General features: G+C 43.8%; 1 protein-coding gene and 5 non-coding genes across 7 annotated transcripts in view; 1 reads left to right on the forward strand and 5 right to left on the reverse strand.

Annotated features, from left to right (window-relative positions):
- TASP1 (taspase 1) overlaps positions 1-26,053 on the forward strand; it is a 663,695-nt gene that overhangs the window by 30,346 nt on the left and 607,296 nt on the right. The window lies entirely within an intron of this gene.
- Positions 3,346-3,457, reverse strand: LOC149451288 (U6 spliceosomal RNA). The gene has a single exon (XR_016315092.1). It is a non-coding gene; the product is annotated as a U6 spliceosomal RNA (small nuclear RNA).
- Positions 8,272-8,383, reverse strand: LOC149451289 (U6 spliceosomal RNA). Its single transcript, XR_016315103.1, has one exon. It is a non-coding gene; the product is annotated as a U6 spliceosomal RNA (small nuclear RNA).
- LOC149451290 (U6 spliceosomal RNA) lies at positions 16,783-16,894 on the reverse strand. Its single transcript, XR_016315114.1, has one exon. It is a non-coding gene; the product is annotated as a U6 spliceosomal RNA (small nuclear RNA).
- Positions 21,700-21,811, reverse strand: LOC149451291 (U6 spliceosomal RNA). Its single transcript, XR_016315048.1, has one exon. It is a non-coding gene; the product is annotated as a U6 spliceosomal RNA (small nuclear RNA).
- On the reverse strand, positions 24,829-24,935 carry LOC149451292 (U6 spliceosomal RNA). Its single transcript, XR_016315108.1, has one exon. It is a non-coding gene; the product is annotated as a U6 spliceosomal RNA (small nuclear RNA).

The following is a 26,053-nucleotide window of genomic DNA, read 5'->3' on the forward strand; positions in this document are numbered from 1 at the left end:
ACAGTACAGATATTCCCCAAATGACCCCTTTTTGTAAAGTAGACAGTACGACGGATTTCATAAGAGGCATGGCGAGTTTTTTGAAGTTGTATTTTTTTTGTCCGAATTTTTCAGAAAATGAAAAAAATGATTGTCACAATTATTTTTTTTTACATACTGTCACCAGTGCAGTACAGCGTCATCCTATCACTGGCATAGCGGTGATCAGGGACACTGACTGGTGACAGTATGGAAGAAAAAAAAAAAAAAAAAAAATCATTTTTTTTACTTTTTTTTTATTATTATTCATTTTTTATTACATTTTTTTTCTTTTTCTTCAAGATTTTCTTTTCATATTTCCCTATGACCAAAGTAGTACAATGTTACCACAGTAACATTGTACTACTTTGGGGAAGTGATCAGTTTTTTTTTTTTCTTTTCTTACACAATTTGCTTATAGCAAAGACTTCCTTTGCTATAAGCAAGCATTTACCTGAATGACATCGATTCATTCAGGGGTTTGTTTTTTTTTTGTTTTTTTTTTTTTGTGCTCAGCTGTGATCTGGCCACGGCTCATCACATGACATGTGCATGTGATCGCTGTGACGATTCACAGCTAGACACTAGTAGACAATGGATGGCATGCATGAAGCCATCCATGGTGTACAACTGTCATGTGACCTGCTGTGATTGGTCACAGCAGGTCACATGGTACCAGCAACGGGGCCGGTACTCAGATCTGTCATCGGCCGTGTCCGAGGTACATTGGTTTTGTTTTTTTGCTATATTATTTTCAACTCACTTTGATTGATTTATGTATCTCTGTGGTTTTAAAATCGATCTATTCACCTAGGGAAGCCTATTGAAACGAGTGGTCTGTCCTAGACGTGCGCTACGAGAACGCACACGCTGGCATGCCCCTTACACCCCGGTCACGTCAGGTGCAACTTGGCCTGCGACTTGCAAAACTGTAGGCCAAGTCGCACCCTATTGTCCGCTATTACAGCGGTCCTATGGGTGCGGTTCCGGCTTTGTCGGAGCCGCGCCGACCTCTAAAGTAGTGCACGCAGCAGAGCTTTTGGTGCGGTTTGCATAGGCATTGGTGTCAGCAGGTCGCCCGATTTTGAAATGGTTTTGGGTGTGAGCGGGGGCTCAGGGTGTAAGCGAGCGCTTATGGCATTTGTTCCCTGGTTCCCTTTTTGTTTTCCCGAATGAAGGAGCTCGGGGGAGGGGCGCACTTTTGGCATCCTCACCTTGAGTGCCAGGGGACCTTTCCCAGAGCTGGCCCAGAGGTCGTTGGATGGAAACCATCCTCCGCTAGGCGGCTCTTTTTGATTTTCTCGTATCGATGAACCATTTCCATGCCGGGCACTTTTACCCCCTTCCTGCCCAGGCCATTTTTCAGGTTTCAGCGCTCTCACAATTTCAATGACAATTCGCTCGGTCATACAACATTGTACCCAAACAAACATTTCATCGTTTTCTTCACACAACTAGAGCTTTCTTTTGGTGGTATTTAATCACCGCTGGGGTTTTTATTTTTGGCTAAATTAACCAAAAAAGACCGAAAATTTAAAAACAAAACACGGTTTTCTTTGTTTCTGTTATAAAAGTTCGCAAATCCGTAATGGTTCTTCATAAATTTAGGCCGAGATGTATTCTGCTACATGTCTTTGGTGAAAATAACCCAAATTAGGATGTATTTTTTAGTTTGTAGGAAAGTGATAGAGTTCACAAACTCTGGTATAGGTCTGAATATTGATCAATCCTGAAGTAGTGACAGCCAATCTAATTTCTTGAGGCCCAAGAATGTCAGAACAGTACAGATATTCCCCAAATGACCCCTTTTTGTAAAGTAGACAGTACGACGGATTTCATAAGAGGCATGGCGAGTTTTTTGAAGTTGTATTTTTTTTGTCCGAATTTTTCAGAAAATGAAAAAAATGATTGTCACAATTATTTTTTTTTACATACTGTCACCAGTGCAGTACAGCGTCATCCTATCACTGGCATAGCGGTGATCAGGGACACTGACTGGTGACAGTATGGGGGAAAAAAAAAAAAAAAAAAAATCATTTTTTTTACTTTTTTTTTTATTATTGTTCATTTTTTATTACATTTTTTTTCTTTTTCTTCAAGATTTTCTTTTCATATTTCCCTATGACCAAAGTAGTACAATGTTACCACAGTAACATTGTACTACTTTGGGGAAGTGATCAGTTTTTTTTTTTTCTTTTCTTACACAATTTGCTTATAGCAAAGACTTCCTTTGCTATAAGCAAGCATTTACCTGAATGACATCGATTCATTCAGGGGTTTGTTTTTTTTTTTTTTTTTTTTTGTGCTCAGCTGTGATCTGGCCACGGCTCATCACATGACATGTGCATGTGATCGCTGTGACGATTCACAGCTAGACACTAGTAGACAATGGATGGCATGCATGAAGCCATCCATGGTGTACAACTGTCATGTGACCTGCTGTGATTGGTCACAGCAGGTCACATGGTACCAGCAACGGGGCCGGTACTCAGATCTGTCATCGGCCATGTCCGAGGTACATTGGTTTTGTTTTTTTGCTATATTATTTTCAACTCACTTTGATTGATTTATGTATCTCTGTGGTTTTAAAATCGATCTATTCACCTAGGGAAGCCTATTGAAACGAGTGGTCTGTCCTAGACGTGCGCTATGAGAACGCACACGCTGGCATGCCCCTTACACCCCGGTCACGTCAGGTGCAACTTGGCCTGCGACTTGTAAAACTGTAGGCCAAGTCGCACCCTATTGTCCGCTATTACAGCGGTCGTACGGGTGCGGTTCCGGCTTTGTCGGAGCCGCGCCGACTTCTAAAGTAGTGCACGCAGCAGAGCTTTTGGTGCGATTTGCATAGGCATTGGTGTCAGCAGGTCACCCAATTTTGAAATTGGTTTTGATGTGAGCGGGGGCTCAGGGTGTAAGAGAGCGCTTATGGCATTTGCTGCCTTTTTGTTTTCCCGAATGAAGGGGCTCGGGGGAGGGGCGCACTTTGGCATCCTCACCTTGAGTGCCGGGGGAGCTTTCCCAGAGCTGGCCGTATAGAAAGGCATTGGGAAAGAAAGGGGAGCCAAGAGAAGGAGTGAGAGAATGGAGCGCCCCCATAGACTAACGGGGCAGTGGGATGCCCATAGGCGTGCTGCTCTTCTTCAGAGAAGGTTGGTGGGAGAAGCCGCTAGGGCACGTGCAGCTTTCAGTTGCGCTCTAACCGTAAGCCGCAGCTTGTAATTTTTATTTTTTAAAATAGTTGATGCTAAGAGTAAAAAAAAAAAAAAAGAAAGAAAGAAAGCAAGAAATCCAAAGCATTGAATTGAAGGAAGGTTGTTTGAGGAAAAAATTTGGGACCGCTTCATGGGTTAGCATGTCAACCTTACGCAGGGGCTTGCTAATTTTCTCTGTATCGTTCCACGATTGTAATCCTGCCCACCCGCCGATGCGGGGGGCAAAGCAATGGGAGAGCCCGAGGGGTATATAAGCCGTCAAAGAGGTCAGAAGATCAGCTTATGGAGAGCGTTGAATGTCGGTGTTCTGCGCTATTTCTGCCAAACTATGTTTATGAATTCTAAGAATGCTTTTTGTATAATCATAATCAATGTGATCAATAATGTCTGTCAGTTGAAAAGTTGATTTTACTGAAGAAAATGAGGAGCACACAGGCTATTGTTAAGCAGGACACCGCATGCAAGTGAGCAGCTCTGCCAGGAGGCATTGTGGGAAGGCAGGCAGGCCACGCCCACCATGCCTTGCTGGGCCCATAAAGCAGAGGTGGTTGGATCCAAACCATCCTCTGCTAGGCGGCTATTTTGGATTTGGATTTCCTGGTAATTATTAAAGAGCCATTTTAGTCCATTGGTTTTGTTTTTTTGCTATATTATTTTCAACTCACTTTGATTGATTGATGTATCTCTGTGGTTTTAAAAATGGTGCCTGCGCCATCTATCCACCTAGGGAAGCCTATTGAAACGAGTGGTCTGTCCTAGAGGTGCGCTACGAGAACGCACACGCTGGCATGCCCCTTACACCCCGGTCACGTCAGGTGCAACTTGGCCTGCGACTTGTAAAACTGTAGGCCAAGTCGCACCCTATTGTCCGCTATTACAGCGGTCCTATGGGTGCGGTTCCGGCTTTGTCGGAGCCGCGCCGACCTCTAAAGTAGTGCACGCAGCAGAGCTTTTGGTGCGGTTTGCATAGGCATTGGTGTCAGCAGGTCGCCCGATTTTGAAATGGTTTTGGGTGTGAGCGGGGGCTCAGGGTGTAAGCGAGCGCTTATGGCATTTGTTCCCTGGTTCCCTTTTTGTTTTCCCGAATGAAGGAGCTCGGGGGAGGGGCGCACTTTTGGCATCCTCACCTTGAGTGCCAGGGGACCTTTCCCAGAGCTGGCCCAGAGGTCGTTGGATGGAAACCATCCTCCGCTAGGCGGCTCTTTTTGATTTTCTCGTATCGATGAACCATTTCCATGCCGGGCACTTTTACCCCCTTCCTGCCCAGGCCATTTTTCAGGTTTCAGCGCTCTCACAATTTCAATGACAATTCGCTCGGTCATACAACATTGTACCCAAACAAACATTTCATCGTTTTCTTCACACAACTAGAGCTTTCTTTTGGTGGTATTTAATCACCGCTGGGGTTTTTATTTTTGGCTAAATTAACCAAAAAAGACCGAAAATTTAAAAACAAAACACGGTTTTCTTTGTTTCTGTTATAAAAGTTCGCAAATCCGTAATGGTTCTTCATAAATTTAGGCCGAGATGTATTCTGCTACATGTCTTTGGTGAAAATAACCCAAATTAGGATGTATTTTTTAGTTTGTAGGAAAGTGATAGAGTTCACAAACTCTGGTATAGGTCTGAATATTGATCAATCCTGAAGTAGTGACAGCCAATCTAATTTCTTGAGGCCCAAGAATGTCAGAACAGTACAGATATTCCCCAAATGACCCCTTTTTGTAAAGTAGACAGTACGACGGATTTCATAAGAGGCATGGCGAGTTTTTTGAAGTTGTATTTTTTTTGTCCGAATTTTTCAGAAAATGAAAAAAATGATTGTCACAATTATTTTTTTTTACATACTGTCACCAGTGCAGTACAGCGTCATCCTATCACTGGCATAGCGGTGATCAGGGACACTGACTGGTGACAGTATGGAAGAAAAAAAAAAAAAAAAAAAATCATTTTTTTTACTTTTTTTTTATTATTATTCATTTTTTATTACATTTTTTTTCTTTTTCTTCAAGATTTTCTTTTCATATTTCCCTATGACCAAAGTAGTACAATGTTACCACAGTAACATTGTACTACTTTGGGGAAGTGATCAGTTTTTTTTTTTTCTTTTCTTACACAATTTGCTTATAGCAAAGACTTCCTTTGCTATAAGCAAGCATTTACCTGAATGACATCGATTCATTCAGGGGTTTGTTTTTTTTTTGTTTTTTTTTTTTTGTGCTCAGCTGTGATCTGGCCACGGCTCATCACATGACATGTGCATGTGATCGCTGTGACGATTCACAGCTAGACACTAGTAGACAATGGATGGCATGCATGAAGCCATCCATGGTGTACAACTGTCATGTGACCTGCTGTGATTGGTCACAGCAGGTCACATGGTACCAGCAACGGGGCCGGTACTCAGATCTGTCATCGGCCGTGTCCGAGGTACATTGGTTTTGTTTTTTTGCTATATTATTTTCAACTCACTTTGATTGATTTATGTATCTCTGTGGTTTTAAAATCGATCTATTCACCTAGGGAAGCCTATTGAAACGAGTGGTCTGTCCTAGACGTGCGCTACGAGAACGCACACGCTGGCATGCCCCTTACACCCCGGTCACGTCAGGTGCAACTTGGCCTGCGACTTGCAAAACTGTAGGCCAAGTCGCACCCTATTGTCCGCTATTACAGCGGTCCTATGGGTGCGGTTCCGGCTTTGTCGGAGCCGCGCCGACCTCTAAAGTAGTGCACGCAGCAGAGCTTTTGGTGCGGTTTGCATAGGCATTGGTGTCAGCAGGTCGCCCGATTTTGAAATGGTTTTGGGTGTGAGCGGGGGCTCAGGGTGTAAGCGAGCGCTTATGGCATTTGTTCCCTGGTTCCCTTTTTGTTTTCCCGAATGAAGGAGCTCGGGGGAGGGGCGCACTTTTGGCATCCTCACCTTGAGTGCCAGGGGACCTTTCCCAGAGCTGGCCCAGAGGTCGTTGGATGGAAACCATCCTCCGCTAGGCGGCTCTTTTTGATTTTCTCGTATCGATGAACCATTTCCATGCCGGGCACTTTTACCCCCTTCCTGCCCAGGCCATTTTTCAGGTTTCAGCGCTCTCACAATTTCAATGACAATTCGCTCGGTCATACAACATTGTACCCAAACAAACATTTCATCGTTTTCTTCACACAACTAGAGCTTTCTTTTGGTGGTATTTAATCACCGCTGGGGTTTTTATTTTTGGCTAAATTAACCAAAAAAGACCGAAAATTTAAAAACAAAACACGGTTTTCTTTGTTTCTGTTATAAAAGTTCGCAAATCCGTAATGGTTCTTCATAAATTTAGGCCGAGATGTATTCTGCTACATGTCTTTGGTGAAAATAACCCAAATTAGGATGTATTTTTTAGTTTGTAGGAAAGTGATAGAGTTCACAAACTCTGGTATAGGTCTGAATATTGATCAATCCTGAAGTAGTGACAGCCAATCTAATTTCTTGAGGCCCAAGAATGTCAGAACAGTACAGATATTCCCCAAATGACCCCTTTTTGTAAAGTAGACAGTACGACGGATTTCATAAGAGGCATGGCGAGTTTTTTGAAGTTGTATTTTTTTTGTCCGAATTTTTCAGAAAATGAAAAAAATGATTGTCACAATTATTTTTTTTTACATACTGTCACCAGTGCAGTACAGCGTCATCCTATCACTGGCATAGCGGTGATCAGGGACACTGACTGGTGACAGTATGGGGGAAAAAAAAAAAAAAAAAAAAAATCATTTTTTTTACTTTTTTTTTTATTATTGTTCATTTTTTATTACATTTTTTTTCTTTTTCTTCAAGATTTTCTTTTCATATTTCCCTATGACCAAAGTAGTACAATGTTACCACAGTAACATTGTACTACTTTGGGGAAGTGATCAGTTTTTTTTTTTTCTTTTCTTACACAATTTGCTTATAGCAAAGACTTCCTTTGCTATAAGCAAGCATTTACCTGAATGACATCGATTCATTCAGGGGTTTGTTTTTTTTTTTTTTTTTTTTTGTGCTCAGCTGTGATCTGGCCACGGCTCATCACATGACATGTGCATGTGATCGCTGTGACGATTCACAGCTAGACACTAGTAGACAATGGATGGCATGCATGAAGCCATCCATGGTGTACAACTGTCATGTGACCTGCTGTGATTGGTCACAGCAGGTCACATGGTACCAGCAACGGGGCCGGTACTCAGATCTGTCATCGGCCGTGTCCGAGGTACATTGGTTTTGTTTTTTTGCTATATTATTTTCAACTCACTTTGATTGATTTATGTATCTCTGTGGTTTTAAAATCGATCTATTCACCTAGGGAAGCCTATTGAAACGAGTGGTCTGTCCTAGACGTGCGCTATGAGAACGCACACGCTGGCATGCCCCTTACACCCCGGTCACGTCAGGTGCAACTTGGCCTGCGACTTGTAAAACTGTAGGCCAAGTCGCACCCTATTGTCCGCTATTAGAGCGGTCGTACGGGTGCGGTTCCGGCTTTGTCGGAGCCGCGCCGACTTCTAAAGTAGTGCACGCAGCAGAGCTTTTGGTGCGATTTGCATAGGCATTGGTGTCAGCAGGTCACCCAATTTTGAAATTGGTTTTGATGTGAGCGGGGGCTCAGGGTGTAAGAGAGCGCTTATGGCATTTGCTGCCTTTTTGTTTTCCCGAATGAAGGGGCTCGGGGGAGGGGCGCACTTTGGCATCCTCACCTTGAGTGCCGGGGGAGCTTTCCCAGAGCTGGCCGTATAGAAAGGCATTGGGAAAGAAAGGGGAGCCAAGAGAAGGAGTGAGAGAATGGAGCGCCCCCATAGACTAACGGGGCAGTGGGATGCCCATAGGCGTGCTGCTCTTCTTCAGAGAAGGTTGGTGGGAGAAGCCGCTAGGGCACGTGCAGCTTTCAGTTGCGCTCTAACCGTAAGCCGCAGCTTGTAATTTTTATTTTTTAAAATAGTTGATGCTAAGAGTAAAAAAAAAAAAAAAGAAAGAAAGAAAGCAAGAAATCCAAAGCATTGAATTGAAGGAAGGTTGTTTGAGGAAAAAATTTGGGACCGCTTCATGGGTTAGCATGTCAACCTTACGCAGGGGCTTGCTAATTTTCTCTGTATCGTTCCACGATTGTAATCCTGCCCACCCGCCGATGCGGGGGGCAAAGCAATGGGAGAGCCCGAGGGGTATATAAGCCGTCAAAGAGGTCAGAAGATCAGCTTATGGAGAGCGTTGAATGTCGGTGTTCTGCGCTATTTCTGCCAAACTATGTTTATGAATTCTAAGAATGCTTTTTGTATAATCATAATCAATGTGATCAATAATGTCTGTCAGTTGAAAAGTTGATTTTACTGAAGAAAATGAGGAGCACACAGGCTATTGTTAAGCAGGACACCGCATGCAAGTGAGCAGCTCTGCCAGGAGGCATTGTGGGAAGGCAGGCAGGCCACGCCCACCATGCCTTGCTGGGCCCATAAAGCAGAGGTGGTTGGATCCAAACCATCCTCTGCTAGGCGGCTATTTTGGATTTGGATTTCCTGGTAATTATTAAAGAGCCATTTTAGTCCATTGGTTTTGTTTTTTTGCTATATTATTTTCAACTCACTTTGATTGATTGATGTATCTCTGTGGTTTTAAAAATGGTGCCTGCGCCATCTATCCACCTAGGGAAGCCTATTGAAACGAGTGGTCTGTCCTAGAGGTGCGCTACGAGAACGCACACGCTGGCATGCCCCTTACACCCCGGTCACGTCAGGTGCAACTTGGCCTGCGACTTGTAAAACTGTAGGCCAAGTCGCACCCTATTGTCCGCTATTACAGCGGTCCTATGGGTGCGGTTCCGGCTTTGTCGGAGCCGCGCCGACCTCTAAAGTAGTGCACGCAGCAGAGCTTTTGGTGCGGTTTGCATAGGCATTGGTGTCAGCAGGTCGCCCGATTTTGAAATGGTTTTGGGTGTGAGCGGGGGCTCAGGGTGTAAGCGAGCGCTTATGGCATTTGTTCCCTGGTTCCCTTTTTGTTTTCCCGAATGAAGGAGCTCGGGGGAGGGGCGCACTTTTGGCATCCTCACCTTGAGTGCCAGGGGACCTTTCCCAGAGCTGGCCCAGAGGTCGTTGGATGGAAACCATCCTCCGCTAGGCGGCTCTTTTTGATTTTCTCGTATCGATGAACCATTTCCATGCCGGGCACTTTTACCCCCTTCCTGCCCAGGCCATTTTTCAGGTTTCAGCGCTCTCACAATTTCAATGACAATTCGCTCGGTCATACAACATTGTACCCAAACAAACATTTCATCGTTTTCTTCACACAACTAGAGCTTTCTTTTGGTGGTATTTAATCACCGCTGGGGTTTTTATTTTTGGCTAAATTAACCAAAAAAGACCGAAAATTTAAAAACAAAACACGGTTTTCTTTGTTTCTGTTATAAAAGTTCGCAAATCCGTAATGGTTCTTCATAAATTTAGGCCGAGATGTATTCTGCTACATGTCTTTGGTGAAAATAACCCAAATTAGGATGTATTTTTTAGTTTGTAGGAAAGTGATAGAGTTCACAAACTCTGGTATAGGTCTGAATATTGATCAATCCTGAAGTAGTGACAGCCAATCTAATTTCTTGAGGCCCAAGAATGTCAGAACAGTACAGATATTCCCCAAATGACCCCTTTTTGTAAAGTAGACAGTACGACGGATTTCATAAGAGGCATGGCGAGTTTTTTGAAGTTGTATTTTTTTTGTCCGAATTTTTCAGAAAATGAAAAAAATGATTGTCACAATTATTTTTTTTTACATACTGTCACCAGTGCAGTACAGCGTCATCCTATCACTGGCATAGCGGTGATCAGGGACACTGACTGGTGACAGTATGGAAGAAAAAAAAAAAAAAAAAAAATCATTTTTTTTACTTTTTTTTTATTATTATTCATTTTTTATTACATTTTTTTTCTTTTTCTTCAAGATTTTCTTTTCATATTTCCCTATGACCAAAGTAGTACAATGTTACCACAGTAACATTGTACTACTTTGGGGAAGTGATCAGTTTTTTTTTTTTCTTTTCTTACACAATTTGCTTATAGCAAAGACTTCCTTTGCTATAAGCAAGCATTTACCTGAATGACATCGATTCATTCAGGGGTTTGTTTTTTTTTTGTTTTTTTTTTTTTGTGCTCAGCTGTGATCTGGCCACGGCTCATCACATGACATGTGCATGTGATCGCTGTGACGATTCACAGCTAGACACTAGTAGACAATGGATGGCATGCATGAAGCCATCCATGGTGTACAACTGTCATGTGACCTGCTGTGATTGGTCACAGCAGGTCACATGGTACCAGCAACGGGGCCGGTACTCAGATCTGTCATCGGCCGTGTCCGAGGTACATTGGTTTTGTTTTTTTGCTATATTATTTTCAACTCACTTTGATTGATTTATGTATCTCTGTGGTTTTAAAATCGATCTATTCACCTAGGGAAGCCTATTGAAACGAGTGGTCTGTCCTAGACGTGCGCTACGAGAACGCACACGCTGGCATGCCCCTTACACCCCGGTCACGTCAGGTGCAACTTGGCCTGCGACTTGCAAAACTGTAGGCCAAGTCGCACCCTATTGTCCGCTATTACAGCGGTCCTATGGGTGCGGTTCCGGCTTTGTCGGAGCCGCGCCGACCTCTAAAGTAGTGCACGCAGCAGAGCTTTTGGTGCGGTTTGCATAGGCATTGGTGTCAGCAGGTCGCCCGATTTTGAAATGGTTTTGGGTGTGAGCGGGGGCTCAGGGTGTAAGCGAGCGCTTATGGCATTTGTTCCCTGGTTCCCTTTTTGTTTTCCCGAATGAAGGAGCTCGGGGGAGGGGCGCACTTTTGGCATCCTCACCTTGAGTGCCAGGGGACCTTTCCCAGAGCTGGCCCAGAGGTCGTTGGATGGAAACCATCCTCCGCTAGGCGGCTCTTTTTGATTTTCTCGTATCGATGAACCATTTCCATGCCGGGCACTTTTACCCCCTTCCTGCCCAGGCCATTTTTCAGGTTTCAGCGCTCTCACAATTTCAATGACAATTCGCTCGGTCATACAACATTGTACCCAAACAAACATTTCATCGTTTTCTTCACACAACTAGAGCTTTCTTTTGGTGGTATTTAATCACCGCTGGGGTTTTTATTTTTGGCTAAATTAACCAAAAAAGACCGAAAATTTAAAAACAAAACACGGTTTTCTTTGTTTCTGTTATAAAAGTTCGCAAATCCGTAATGGTTCTTCATAAATTTAGGCCGAGATGTATTCTGCTACATGTCTTTGGTGAAAATAACCCAAATTAGGATGTATTTTTTAGTTTGTAGGAAAGTGATAGAGTTCACAAACTCTGGTATAGGTCTGAATATTGATCAATCCTGAAGTAGTGACAGCCAATCTAATTTCTTGAGGCCCAAGAATGTCAGAACAGTACAGATATTCCCCAAATGACCCCTTTTTGTAAAGTAGACAGTACGACGGATTTCATAAGAGGCATGGCGAGTTTTTTGAAGTTGTATTTTTTTTGTCCGAATTTTTCAGAAAATGAAAAAAATGATTGTCACAATTATTTTTTTTTACATACTGTCACCAGTGCAGTACAGCGTCATCCTATCACTGGCATAGCGGTGATCAGGGACACTGACTGGTGACAGTATGGGGGAAAAAAAAAAAAAAAAAAAATCATTTTTTTTACTTTTTTTTTTATTATTGTTCATTTTTTATTACATTTTTTTTCTTTTTCTTCAAGATTTTCTTTTCATATTTCCCTATGACCAAAGTAGTACAATGTTACCACAGTAACATTGTACTACTTTGGGGAAGTGATCAGTTTTTTTTTTTTCTTTTCTTACACAATTTGCTTATAGCAAAGACTTCCTTTGCTATAAGCAAGCATTTACCTGAATGACATCGATTCATTCAGGGGTTTGTTTTTTTTTTGTTTTTTTGTGCTCAGCTGTGATCTGGCCACGGCTCATCACATGACATGTGCATGTGATCGCTGTGACGATTCACAGCTAGACACTAGTAGACAATGGATGGCATGCATGAAGCCATCCATGGTGTACAACTGTCATGTGACCTGCTGTGATTGGTCACAGCAGGTCACATGGTACCAGCAACGGGGCCGGTACTCAGATCTGTCATCGGCCGTGTCCGAGGTACATTGGTTTTGTTTTTTTGCTATATTATTTTCAACTCACTTTGATTGATTTATGTATCTCTGTGGTTTTAAAATCGATCTATTCACCTAGGGAAGCCTATTGAAACGAGTGGTCTGTCCTAGACGTGCGCTACGAGAACGCACACGCTGGCATGCCCCTTACACCCCGGTCACGTCAGGTGCAACTTGGCCTGCGACTTGCAAAACTGTAGGCCAAGTCGCACCCTATTGTCCGCTATTACAGCGGTCCTATGTGTGCGGTTCCGGCTTTGTCGGAGCCGCGCCGACCTCTAAAGTAGTGCACGCAGCAGAGCTTTTGGTGCGGTTTGCATAGGCATTGGTGTCAGCAGGTCGCCCGATTTTGAAATGGTTTTGGGTGTGAGCGGGGGCTCAGGGTGTAAGCGAGCGCTTATGGCATTTGTTCCCTGGTTCCCTTTTTGTTTTCCCGAATGAAGGAGCTCGGGGGAGGGGCGCACTTTTGGCATCCTCACCTTGAGTGCCAGGGGACCTTTCCCAGAGCTGGCCCAGAGGTCGTTGGATGGAAACCATCCTCCGCTAGGCGGCTCTTTTTGATTTTCTCGTATCGATGAACCATTTCCATGCCGGGCACTTTTACCCCCTTCCTGCCCAGGCCATTTTTCAGGTTTCAGCGCTCTCACAATTTCAATGACAATTCGCTCGGTCATACAACATTGTACCCAAACAAACATTTCATCGTTTTCTTCACACAACTAGAGCTTTCTTTTGGTGGTATTTAATCACCGCTGGGGTTTTTATTTTTGGCTAAATTAACCAAAAAAGACCGAAAATTTAAAAACAAAACACGGTTTTCTTTGTTTCTGTTATAAAAGTTCGCAAATCCGTAATGGTTCTTCATAAATTTAGGCCGAGATGTATTCTGCTACATGTCTTTGGTGAAAATAACCCAAATTAGGATGTATTTTTTAGTTTGTAGGAAAGTGATAGAGTTCACAAACTCTGGTATAGGTCTGAATATTGATCAATCCTGAAGTAGTGACAGCCAATCTAATTTCTTGAGGCCCAAGAATGTCAGAACAGTACAGATATTCCCCAAATTACCCCTTTTTGTAAAGTAGACAGTACGACGGATTTCATAAGAGGCATGGCGAGTTTTTTGAAGTTGTATTTTTTTTGTCCGAATTTTTCAGAAAATGAAAAAAATGATTGTCACAATTATTTTTTTTTACATACTGTCACCAGTGCAGTACAGCGTCATCCTATCACTGGCATAGCGGTGATCAGGGACACTGACTGGTGACAGTATGGAAGAAAAAAAAAAAAAAAAAAAATCATTTTTTTTACTTTTTTTTTATTATTATTCATTTTTTATTAAATTTTTTTTCTTTTTCTTCAAGATTTCTTTTCATATTTCCCTATGACCAAAGTAGTACAATGTTACCACAGTAACATTGTACTACTTTGGGGAAGTGATCAGTTTTTTTTTTTTCTTTTCTTACACAATTTGCTTATAGCAAAGACTTCCTTTGCTATAAGCAAGCATTTACCTGAATGACATCGATTCATTCAGGGGTTTGTTTTTTTTTTGTTTTTTTTTTTTTGTGCTCAGCTGTGATCTGGCCACGGCTCATCACATGACATGTGCATGTGATCGCTGTGACGATTCACAGCTAGACACTAGTAGACAATGGATGGCATGCATGAAGCCATCCATGGTGTACAACTGTCATGTGACCTGCTGTGATTGGTCACAGCAGGTCACATGGTACCAGCAACGGGGCCGGTACTCAGATCTGTCATCGGCCGTGTCCGAGGTACATTGGTTTTGTTTTTTTGCTATATTATTTTCAACTCACTTTGATTGATTTATGTATCTCTGTGGTTTTAAAATCGATCTATTCACCTAGGGAAGCCTATTGAAACGAGTGGTCTGTCCTAGACGTGCGCTACGAGAACGCACACGCTGGCATGCCCCTTACACCCCGGTCACGTCAGGTGCAACTTGGCCTGCGACTTGTAAAACTGTAGGCCAAGTCGCACCCTATTGTCCGCTATTACAGCGGTCCTATGGGTGCGGTTCCGGCTTTGTCGGAGCCGCGCCGACCTCTAAAGTAGTGCACGCAGCAGAGCTTTTGGTGCGGTTTGCATAGGCATTGGTGTCAGCAGGTCGCCCGATTTTGAAATGGTTTTGGGTGTGAGCGGGGGCTCAGGGTGTAAGCGAGCGCTTATGGCATTTGTTCCCTGGTTCCCTTTTTGTTTTCCCGAATGAAGGAGCTCGGGGGAGGGGCGCACTTTTGGCATCCTCACCTTGAGTGCCAGGGGACCTTTCCCAGAGCTGGCCCAGAGGTCGTTGGATGGAAACCATCCTCCGCTAGGCGGCTCTTTTTGATTTTCTCGTATCGATGAACCATTTCCATGCCGGGCACTTTTACCCCCTTCCTGCCCAGGCCATTTTTCAGGTTTCAGCGCTCTCACAATTTCAATGACAATTCGCTCGGTCATACAACATTGTACCCAAACAAACATTTCATCGTTTTCTTCACACAACTAGAGCTTTCTTTTGGTGGTATTTAATCACCGCTGGGGTTTTTATTTTTGGCTAAATTAACCAAAAAAGACCGAAAATTTAAAAACAAAACACGGTTTTCTTTGTTTCTGTTATAAAAGTTCGCAAATCCGTAATGGTTCTTCATAAATTTAGGCCGAGATGTATTCTGCTACATGTCTTTGGTGAAAATAACCCAAATTAGGATGTATTTTTTAGTTTGTAGGAAAGTGATAGAGTTCACAAACTCTGGTATAGGTCTGAATATTGATCAATCCTGAAGTAGTGACAGCCAATCTAATTTCTTGAGGCCCAAGAATGTCAGAACAGTACAGATATTCCCCAAATGACCCCTTTTTGTAAAGTAGACAGTACGACGGATTTCATAAGAGGCATGGCGAGTTTTTTGAAGTTGTATTTTTTTTGTCCGAATTTTTCAGAAAATGAAAAAAATGATTGTCACAATTATTTTTTTTTACATACTGTCACCAGTGCAGTACAGCGTCATCCTATCACTGGCATAGCGGTGATCAGGGACACTGACTGGTGACAGTATGGGGGAAAAAAAAAAAAAAAAAAAAATCATTTTTTTTACTTTTTTTTTTATTATTGTTCATTTTTTATTACATTTTTTTTCTTTTTCTTCAAGATTTTCTTTTCATATTTCCCTATGACCAAAGTAGTACAATGTTACCACAGTAACATTGTACTACTTTGGGGAAGTGATCAGTTTTTTTTTTTTCTTTTCTTACACAATTTGCTTATAGCAAAGACTTCCTTTGCTATAAGCAAGCATTTACCTGAATGACATCGATTCATTCAGGGGTTTGTTTTTTTTTTTTTTTTTTTTTGTGCTCAGCTGTGATCTGGCCACGGCTCATCACATGACATGTGCATGTGATCGCTGTGACGATTCACAGCTAGACACTAGTAGACAATGGATGGCATGCATGAAGCCATCCATGGTGTACAACTGTCATGTGACCTGCTGTGATTGGTCACAGCAGGTCACATGGTACCAGCAACGGGGCCGGTACTCAGATCTGTCATCGGCCGTGTCCGAGGTACATTGGTTTTGTTTTTTTGCTATATTATTTTCAACTCACTTTGATTGATTTATGTATCTCTGTGGTTTTAAAATCGATCTATTCACCTAGGGAAGCCTATTGAAACGAGTGGTCTGTCCTAGACGTGCGCTATGAGAACGCACACGCTGGCATGCCCCTTACACCCCGGTCACGTCAGGTGCAACTTGGCCTGCGACTTGTAAAACTGTAGGCCAAGTCGCACCCTATTGTCCGCTATTAGAGCGGTCGTACGGGTGCGGTTCCGGCTTTGTCGGAGCCGCGCCGACTTCTAAAGTAGTGCACGCAGCAGAGCTTTTGGTGCGATTTGCATAGGCATTGGTGTCAGCAGGTCACCCAATTTTGAAATTGGTTTTGATGTGAGCGGGGGCTCAGGGTGTAAGAGAGCGCTTATGGCATTTGCTGCCTTTTTGTTTTCCCGAATGAAGGGGCTCGGGGGAGGGGCGCACTTTGGCATCCTCACCTTGAGTGCCGGGGGAGCTTTCCCAGAGCTGGCCGTATAGAAAGGCATTGGGAAAGAAAGGGGAGCCAAGAGAAGGAGTGAGAGAATGGAGCGCCCCCATAGACTAACGGGGCAGTGGGATGCCCATAGGCGTGCTGCTCTTCTTCAGAGAAGGTTGGTGGGAGAAGCCGCTAGGGCACGTGCAGCTTTCAGTTGCGCTCTAACCGTAAGCCGCAGCTTGTAATTTTTATTTTTTAAAATAGTTGATGCTAAGAGTAAAAAAAAAAAAAAAGAAAGAAAGAAAGCAAGAAATCCAAAGCATTGAATTGAAGGAAGGTTGTTTGAGGAAAAAATTTGGGACCGCTTCATGGGTTAGCATGTCAACCTTACGCAGGGGCTTGCTAATTTTCTCTGTATCGTTCCACGATTGTAATCCTGCCCACCCGCCGATGCGGGGGGCAAAGCAATGGGAGAGCCCGAGGGGTATATAAGCCTTCAAAGAGGTCAGAAGATCAGCTTATGGAGAGCGTTGAATGTCGGTGTTCTGCGCTATTTCTGCCAAACTATGTTTATGAATTCTAAGAATGCTTTTTGTATAATCATAATCAATGTGATCAATAATGTCTGTCAGTTGAAAAGTTGATTTTACTGAAGAAAATGAGGAGCACACAGGCTATTGTTAAGCAGGACACCGCATGCAAGTGAGCAGCTCTGCCAGGAGGCATTGTGGGAAGGCAGGCAGGCCACGCCCACCATGCCTTGCTGGGCCCATAAAGCAGAGGTGGTTGGATCCAAACCATCCTCTGCTAGGCGGCTATTTTGGATTTGGATTTCCTGGTAATTATTAAAGAGCCATTTTAGTCCATTGGTTTTGTTTTTTTGCTATATTATTTTCAACTCACTTTGATTGATTGATGTATCTCTGTGGTTTTAAAAATGGTGCCTGCGCCATCTATCCACCTAGGGAAGCCTATTGAAACGAGTGGTCTGTCCTAGAGGTGCGCTACGAGAACGCACACGCTGGCATGCCCCTTACACCCCGGTCACGTCAGGTGCAACTTGGCCTGCGACTTGTAAAACTGTAGGCCAAGTCGCACCCTATTGTCCGCTATTACAGCGGTCCTATGGGTGCGGTTCCGGCTTTGTCGGAGCCGCGCCGACCTCTAAAGTAGTGCACGCAGCAGAGCTTTTGGTGCGGTTTGCATAGGCATTGGTGTCAGCAGGTCGCCCGATTTTGAAATGGTTTTGGGTGTGAGCGGGGGCTCAGGGTGTAAGCGAGCGCTTATGGCATTTGTTCCCTGGTTCCCTTTTTGTTTTCCCGAATAAAGGAGCTCGGGGGAGGGGCGCACTTTTGGCATCCTCACCTTGAGTGCCAGGGGACCTTTCCCAGAGCTGGCCCAGAGGTCGTTGGATGGAAACCATCCTCCGCTAGGCGGCTCTTTTTGATTTTCTCGTATCGATGAACCATTTCCATGCCGGGCACTTTTACCCCCTTCCTGCCCAGGCCATTTTTCAGGTTTCAGCGCTCTCACAATTTCAATGACAATTCGCTCGGTCATACAACATTGTACCCAAACAAACATTTCATCGTTTTCTTCACACAACTAGAGCTTTCTTTTGGTGGTATTTAATCACCGCTGGGGTTTTTATTTTTGGCTAAATTAACCAAAAAAGACCGAAAATTTAAAAACAAAACACGGTTTTCTTTGTTTCTGTTATAAAAGTTCGCAAATCCGTAATGGTTCTTCATAAATTTAGGCCGAGATGTATTCTGCTACATGTCTTTGGTGAAAATAACCCAAATTAGGATGTATTTTTTAGTTTGTAGGAAAGTGATAGAGTTCACAAACTCTGGTATAGGTCTGAATATTGATCAATCCTGAAGTAGTGACAGCCAATCTAATTTCTTGAGGCCCAAGAATGTCAGAACAGTACAGATATTCCCCAAATGACCCCTTTTTGTAAAGTAGACAGTACGACGGATTTCATAAGAGGCATGGCGAGTTTTTTGAAGTTGTATTTTTTTTGTCCGAATTTTTCAGAAAATGAAAAAAATGATTGTCACAATTATTTTTTTTTACATACTGTCACCAGTGCAGTACAGCGTCATCCTATCACTGGCATAGCGGTGATCAGGGACACTGACTGGTGACAGTATGGAAGAAAAAAAAAAAAAAAAAAAATCATTTTTTTTACTTTTTTTTTATTATTATTCATTTTTTATTACATTTTTTTTCTTTTTCTTCAAGATTTTCTTTTCATATTTCCCTATGACCAAAGTAGTACAATGTTACCACAGTAACATTGTACTACTTTGGGGAAGTGATCAGTTTTTTTTTTTTCTTTTCTTACACAATTTGCTTATAGCAAAGACTTCCTTTGCTATAAGCAAGCATTTACCTGAATGACATCGATTCATTCAGGGGTTTGTTTTTTTTTTGTTTTTTTTTTTTTGTGCTCAGCTGTGATCTGGCCACGGCTCATCACATGACATGTGCATGTGATCGCTGTGACGATTCACAGCTAGACACTAGTAGACAATGGATGGCATGCATGAAGCCATCCATGGTGTACAACTGTCATGTGACCTGCTGTGATTGGTCACAGCAGGTCACATGGTACCAGCAACGGGGCCGGTACTCAGATCTGTCATCGGCCGTGTCCGAGGTACATTGGTTTTGTTTTTTTGCTATATTATTTTCAACTCACTTTGATTGATTTATGTATCTCTGTGGTTTTAAAATCGATCTATTCACCTAGGGAAGCCTATTGAAACGAGTGGTCTGTCCTAGACGTGCGCTACGAGAACGCACACGCTGGCATGCCCCTTACACCCCGGTCACGTCAGGTGCAACTTGGCCTGCGACTTGCAAAACTGTAGGCCAAGTCGCACCCTATTGTCCGCTATTACAGCGGTCCTATGGGTGCGGTTCCGGCTTTGTCGGAGCCGCGCCGACCTCTAAAGTAGTGCACGCAGCAGAGCTTTTGGTGCGGTTTGCATAGGCATTGGTGTCAGCAGGTCGCCCGATTTTGAAATGGTTTTGGGTGTGAGCGGGGGCTCAGGGTGTAAGCGAGCGCTTATGGCATTTGTTCCCTGGTTCCCTTTTTGTTTTCCCGAATGAAGGAGCTCGGGGGAGGGGCGCACTTTTGGCATCCTCACCTTGAGTGCCAGGGGACCTTTCCCAGAGCTGGCCCAGAGGTCGTTGGATGGAAACCATCCTCCGCTAGGCGGCTCTTTTTGATTTTCTCGTATCGATGAACCATTTCCATGCCGGGCACTTTTACCCCCTTCCTGCCCAGGCCATTTTTCAGGTTTCAGCGCTCTCACAATTTCAATGACAATTCGCTCGGTCATACAACATTGTACCCAAACAAACATTTCATCGTTTTCTTCACACAACTAGAGCTTTCTTTTGGTGGTATTTAATCACCGCTGGGGTTTTTATTTTTGGCTAAATTAACCAAAAAAGACCGAAAATTTAAAAACAAAACACGGTTTTCTTTGTTTCTGTTATAAAAGTTCGCAAATCCGTAATGGTTCTTCATAAATTTAGGCCGAGATGTATTCTGCTACATGTCTTTGGTGAAAATAACCCAAATTAGGATGTATTTTTTAGTTTGTAGGAAAGTGATAGAGTTCACAAACTCTGGTATAGGTCTGAATATTGATCAATCCTGAAGTAGTGACAGCCAATCTAATTTCTTGAGGCCCAAGAATGTCAGAACAGTACAGATATTCCCCAAATGACCCCTTTTTGTAAAGTAGACAGTACGACGGATTTCATAAGAGGCATGGCGAGTTTTTTGAAGTTGTATTTTTTTTGTCCGAATTTTTCAGAAAATGAAAAAAATGATTGTCACAATTATTTTTTTTTACATACTGTCACCAGTGCAGTACAGCGTCATCCTATCACTGGCATAGCGGTGATCAGGGACACTGACTGGTGACAGTATGGGGGAAAAAAAAAAATCATTTTTTTTACTTTTTTTTTTATTATTGTTCATTTTTTATTACATTTTTTTTCTTTTTCTTCAAGATTTTCTTTTCATATTTCCCTATGACCAAAGTAGTACAATGTTACCACAGTAACATTGTACTACTTTGGGGAAGTGATCAGTTTTTTTTTTTTCTTTTCTTACACAATTTGCTTATAGCAAAGACTTCCTTTGCTATAAGCAAGCATTTACCTGAATGACATCGATTCATTCAGGGGTTTGTTTTTTTTTTTTTTTTTTTTTTTGTGCTCAGCTGTGATCTGGCCACGGCTCATCACATGACATGTGCATGTGATCGCTGTGACGATTCACAGCTAGACACTAGTAGACAATGGATGGCATGCATGAAGCCATCCATGGTGTACAACTGTCATGTGACCTGCTGTGATTGGTCACAGCAGGTCACATGGTACCAGCAACGGGGCCGGTACTCAGATCTGTCATCGGCCGTGTCCGAGGTACATTGGTTTTGTTTTTTTGCTATATTATTTTCAACTCACTTTGATTGATTTATGTATCTCTGTGGTTTTAAAATCGATCTATTCACCTAGGGAAGCCTATTGAAACGAGTGGTCTGTCCTAGACGTGCGCTATGAGAACGCACACGCTGGCATGCCCCTTACACCCCGGTCACGTCAGGTGCAACTTGGCCTGCGACTTGTAAAACTGTAGGCCAAGTCGCACCCTATTGTCCGCTATTAGAGCGGTCGTACGGGTGCGGTTCCGGCTTTGTCGGAGCCGCGCCGACTTCTAAAGTAGTGCACGCAGCAGAGCTTTTGGTGCGATTTGCATAGGCATTGGTGTCAGCAGGTCACCCAATTTTGAAATTGGTTTTGATGTGAGCGGGGGCTCAGGGTGTAAGAGAGCGCTTATGGCATTTGCTGCCTTTTTGTTTTCCCGAATGAAGGGGCTCGGGGGAGGGGCGCACTTTGGCATCCTCACCTTGAGTGCCGGGGGAGCTTTCCCAGAGCTGGCCGTATAGAAAGGCATTGGGAAAGAAAGGGGAGCCAAGAGAAGGAGTGAGAGAATGGAGCGCCCCCATAGACTAACGGGGCAGTGGGATGCCCATAGGCGTGCTGCTCTTCTTCAGAGAAGGTTGGTGGGAGAAGCCGCTAGGGCACGTGCAGCTTTCAGTTGCGCTCTAACCGTAAGCCGCAGCTTGTAATTTTTATTTTTTAAAATAGTTGATGCTAAGAGTAAAAAAAAAAAAAAAGAAAGAAAGAAAGCAAGAAATCCAAAGCATTGAATTGAAGGAAGGCTGTTTGAGGAAAAAATTTGGGACCGCTTCATGGGTTAGCATGTCAACCTTACGCAGGGGCTTGCTAATTTTCTCTGTATCGTTCCACGATTGTAATCCTGCCCACCCGCCGATGCGGGGGGCAAAGCAATGGGAGAGCCCGAGGGGTATATAAGCCGTCAAAGAGGTCAGAAGATCAGCTTATGGAGAGCGTTGAATGTCGGTGTTCTGCGCTATTTCTGCCAAACTATGTTTATGAATTCTAAGAATGCTTTTTGTATAATCATAATCAATGTGATCAATAATGTCTGTCAGTTGAAAAGTTGATTTTACTGAAGAAAATGAGGAGCACACAGGCTATTGTTAAGCAGGACACCGCATGCAAGTGAGCAGCTCTGCCAGGAGGCATTGTGGGAAGGCAGGCAGGCCACGCCCACCATGCCTTGCTGGGCCCATAAAGCAGAGGTGGTTGGATCCAAACCATCCTCTGCTAGGCGGCTATTTTGGATTTGGATTTCCTGGTAATTATTAAAGAGCCATTTTAGTCCATTGGTTTTGTTTTTTTGCTATATTATTTTCAACTCACTTTGATTGATTGATGTATCTCTGTGGTTTTAAAAATGGTGCCTGCGCCATCTATCCACCTAGGGAAGCCTATTGAAACGAGTGGTCTGTCCTAGAGGTGCGCTACGAGAACGCACACGCTGGCATGCCCCTTACACCCCGGTCACGTCAGGTGCAACTTGGCCTGCGACTTGTAAAACTGTAGGCCAAGTCGCACCCTATTGTCCGCTATTACAGCGGTCCTATGGGTGCGGTTCCGGCTTTGTCGGAGCCGCGCCGACCTCTAAAGTAGTGCACGCAGCAGAGCTTTTGGTGCGGTTTGCATAGGCATTGGTGTCAGCAGGTCGCCCGATTTTGAAATGGTTTTGGGTGTGAGCGGGGGCTCAGGGTGTAAGCGAGCGCTTATGGCATTTGTTCCCTGGTTCCCTTTTTGTTTTCCCGAATGAAGGAGCTCGGGGGAGGGGCGCACTTTTGGCATCCTCACCTTGAGTGCCAGGGGACCTTTCCCAGAGCTGGCCCAGAGGTCGTTGGATGGAAACCATCCTCCGCTAGGCGGCTCTTTTTGATTTTCTCGTATCGATGAACCATTTCCATGCCGGGCACTTTTACCCCCTTCCTGCCCAGGCCATTTTTCAGGTTTCAGCGCTCTCACAATTTCAATGACAATTCGCTCGGTCATACAACATTGTACCCAAACAAACATTTCATCGTTTTCTTCACACAACTAGAGCTTTCTTTTGGTGGTATTTAATCACCGCTGGGGTTTTTATTTTTGGCTAAATTAACCAAAAAAGACCGAAAATTTAAAAACAAAACACGGTTTTCTTTGTTTCTGTTATAAAAGTTCGCAAATCCGTAATGGTTCTTCATAAATTTAGGCCGAGATGTATTCTGCTACATGTCTTTGGTGAAAATAACCCAAATTAGGATGTATTTTTTAGTTTGTAGGAAAGTGATAGAGTTCACAAACTCTGGTATAGGTCTGAATATTGATCAATCCTGAAGTAGTGACAGCCAATCTAATTTCTTGAGGCCCAAGAATGTCAGAACAGTACAGATATTCCCCAAATGACCCCTTTTTGTAAAGTAGACAGTACGACGGATTTCATAAGAGGCATGGCGAGTTTTTTGAAGTTGTATTTTTTTTGTCCGAATTTTTCAGAAAATGAAAAAAATGATTGTCACAATTATTTTTTTTTACATACTGTCACCAGTGCAGTACAGCGTCATCCTATCACTGGCATAGCGGTGATCAGGGACACTGACTGGTGACAGTATGGGGGAAAAAAAAAAAAAAAAAAAAATCATTTTTTTTACTTTTTTTTTTATTATTGTTCATTTTTTATTACATTTTTTTTCTTTTTCTTCAAGATTTTCTTTTCATATTTCCCTATGACCAAAGTAGTACAATGTTACCACAGTAACATTGTACTACTTTGGGGAAGTGATCAGTTTTTTTTTTTTCTTTTCTTACACAATTTGCTTATAGCAAAGACTTCCTTTGCTATAAGCAAGCATTTACCTGAATGACATCGATTCATTCAGGGGTTTGTTTTTTTTTTTTTTTTTTTTTGTGCTCAGCTGTGATCTGGCCACGGCTCATCACATGACATGTGCATGTGATCGCTGTGACGATTCACAGCTAGACACTAGTAGACAATGGATGGCATGCATGAAGCCATCCATGGTGTACAACTGTCATGTGACCTGCTGTGATTGGTCACAGCAGGTCACATGGTACCAGCAACGGGGCCGGTACTCAGATCTGTCATCGGCCGTGTCCGAGGTACATTGGTTTTGTTTTTTTGCTATATTATTTTCAACTCACTTTGATTGATTTATGTATCTCTGTGGTTTTAAAATCGATCTATTCACCTAGGGAAGCCTATTGAAACGAGTGGTCTGTCCTAGACGTGCGCTATGAGAACGCACACGCTGGCATGCCCCTTACACCCCGGTCACGTCAGGTGCAACTTGGCCTGCGACTTGTAAAACTGTAGGCCAAGTCGCACCCTATTGTCCGCTATTAGAGCGGTCGTACGGGTGCGGTTCCGGCTTTGTCGGAGCCGCGCCGACTTCTAAAGTAGTGCACGCAGCAGAGCTTTTGGTGCGATTTGCATAGGCATTGGTGTCAGCAGGTCACCCAATTTTGAAATTGGTTTTGATGTGAGCGGGGGCTCAGGGTGTAAGAGAGCGCTTATGGCATTTGCTGCCTTTTTGTTTTCCCGAATGAAGGGGCTCGGGGGAGGGGCGCACTTTGGCATCCTCACCTTGAGTGCCGGGGGAGCTTTCCCAGAGCTGGCCGTATAGAAAGGCATTGGGAAAGAAAGGGGAGCCAAGAGAAGGAGTGAGAGAATGGAGCGCCCCCATAGACTAACGGGGCAGTGGGATGCCCATAGGCGTGCTGCTCTTCTTCAGAGAAGGTTGGTGGGAGAAGCCGCTAGGGCACGTGCAGCTTTCAGTTGCGCTCTAACCGTAAGCCGCAGCTTGTAATTTTTATTTTTTAAAATAGTTGATGCTAAGAGTAAAAAAAAAAAAAAAGAAAGAAAGAAAGCAAGAAATCCAAAGCATTGAATTGAAGGAAGGCTGTTTGAGGAAAAAATTTGGGACCGCTTCATGGGTTAGCATGTCAACCTTACGCAGGGGCTTGCTAATTTTCTCTGTATCGTTCCACGATTGTAATCCTGCCCACCCGCCGATGCGGGGGGGCAAAGCAATGGGAGAGCCCGAGGGGTATATAAGCCGTCAAAGAGGTCAGAAGATCAGCTTATGGAGAGCGTTGAATGTCGGTGTTCTGCGCTATTTCTGCCAAACTATGTTTATGAATTCTAAGAATGCTTTTTGTATAATCATAATCAATGTGATCAATAATGTCTGTCAGTTGAAAAGTTGATTTTACTGAAGAAAATGAGGAGCACACAGGCTATTGTTAAGCAGGACACCGCATGCAAGTGAGCAGCTCTGCCAGGAGGCATTGTGGGAAGGCAGGCAGGCCACGCCCACCATGCCTTGCTGGGCCCATAAAGCAGAGGTGGTTGGATCCAAACCATCCTCTGCTAGGCGGCTATTTTGGATTTGGATTTCCTGGTAATTATTAAAGAGCCATTTTAGTCCATTGGTTTTGTTTTTTTGCTATATTATTTTCAACTCACTTTGATTGATTGATGTATCTCTGTGGTTTTAAAAATGGTGCCTGCGCCATCTATCCACCTAGGGAAGCCTATTGAAACGAGTGGTCTGTCCTAGAGGTGCGCTACGAGAACGCACACGCTGGCATGCCCCTTACACCCCGGTCACGTCAGGTGCAACTTGGCCTGCGACTTGCAAAACTGTAGGCCAAGTCGCACCCTATTGTCCGCTATTACAGCGGTCCTATGGGTGCGGTTCCGGCTTTGTCGGAGCCGCGCCGACCTCTAAAGTAGTGCACGCAGCAGAGCTTTTGGTGCGGTTTGCATAGGCATTGGTGTCAGCAGGTCGCCCGATTTTGAAATGGTTTTGGGTGTGAGCGGGGGCTCAGGGTGTAAGCGAGCGCTTATGGCATTTGTTCCCTGGTTCCCTTTTTGTTTTCCCGAATGAAGGAGCTCGGGGGAGGGGCGCACTTTTGGCATCCTCACCTTGAGTGCCAGGGGACCTTTCCCAGAGCTGGCCCAGAGGTCGTTGGATGGAAACCATCCTCCGCTAGGCGGCTCTTTTTGATTTTCTCGTATCGATGAACCATTTCCATGCCGGGCACTTTTACCCCCTTCCTGCCCAGGCCATTTTTCAGGTTTCAGCGCTCTCACAATTTCAATGACAATTCGCTCGGTCATACAACATTGTACCC

Source organism: Staurois parvus, unplaced genomic scaffold (assembly GCF_062004578.1).
Source record: "Staurois parvus isolate SC_StPar_1 unplaced genomic scaffold, SC_StPar_1.0 ptg000543l, whole genome shotgun sequence".
NCBI classification, from domain to species: Eukaryota; Metazoa; Chordata; class Amphibia; order Anura; family Ranidae; genus Staurois; species Staurois parvus.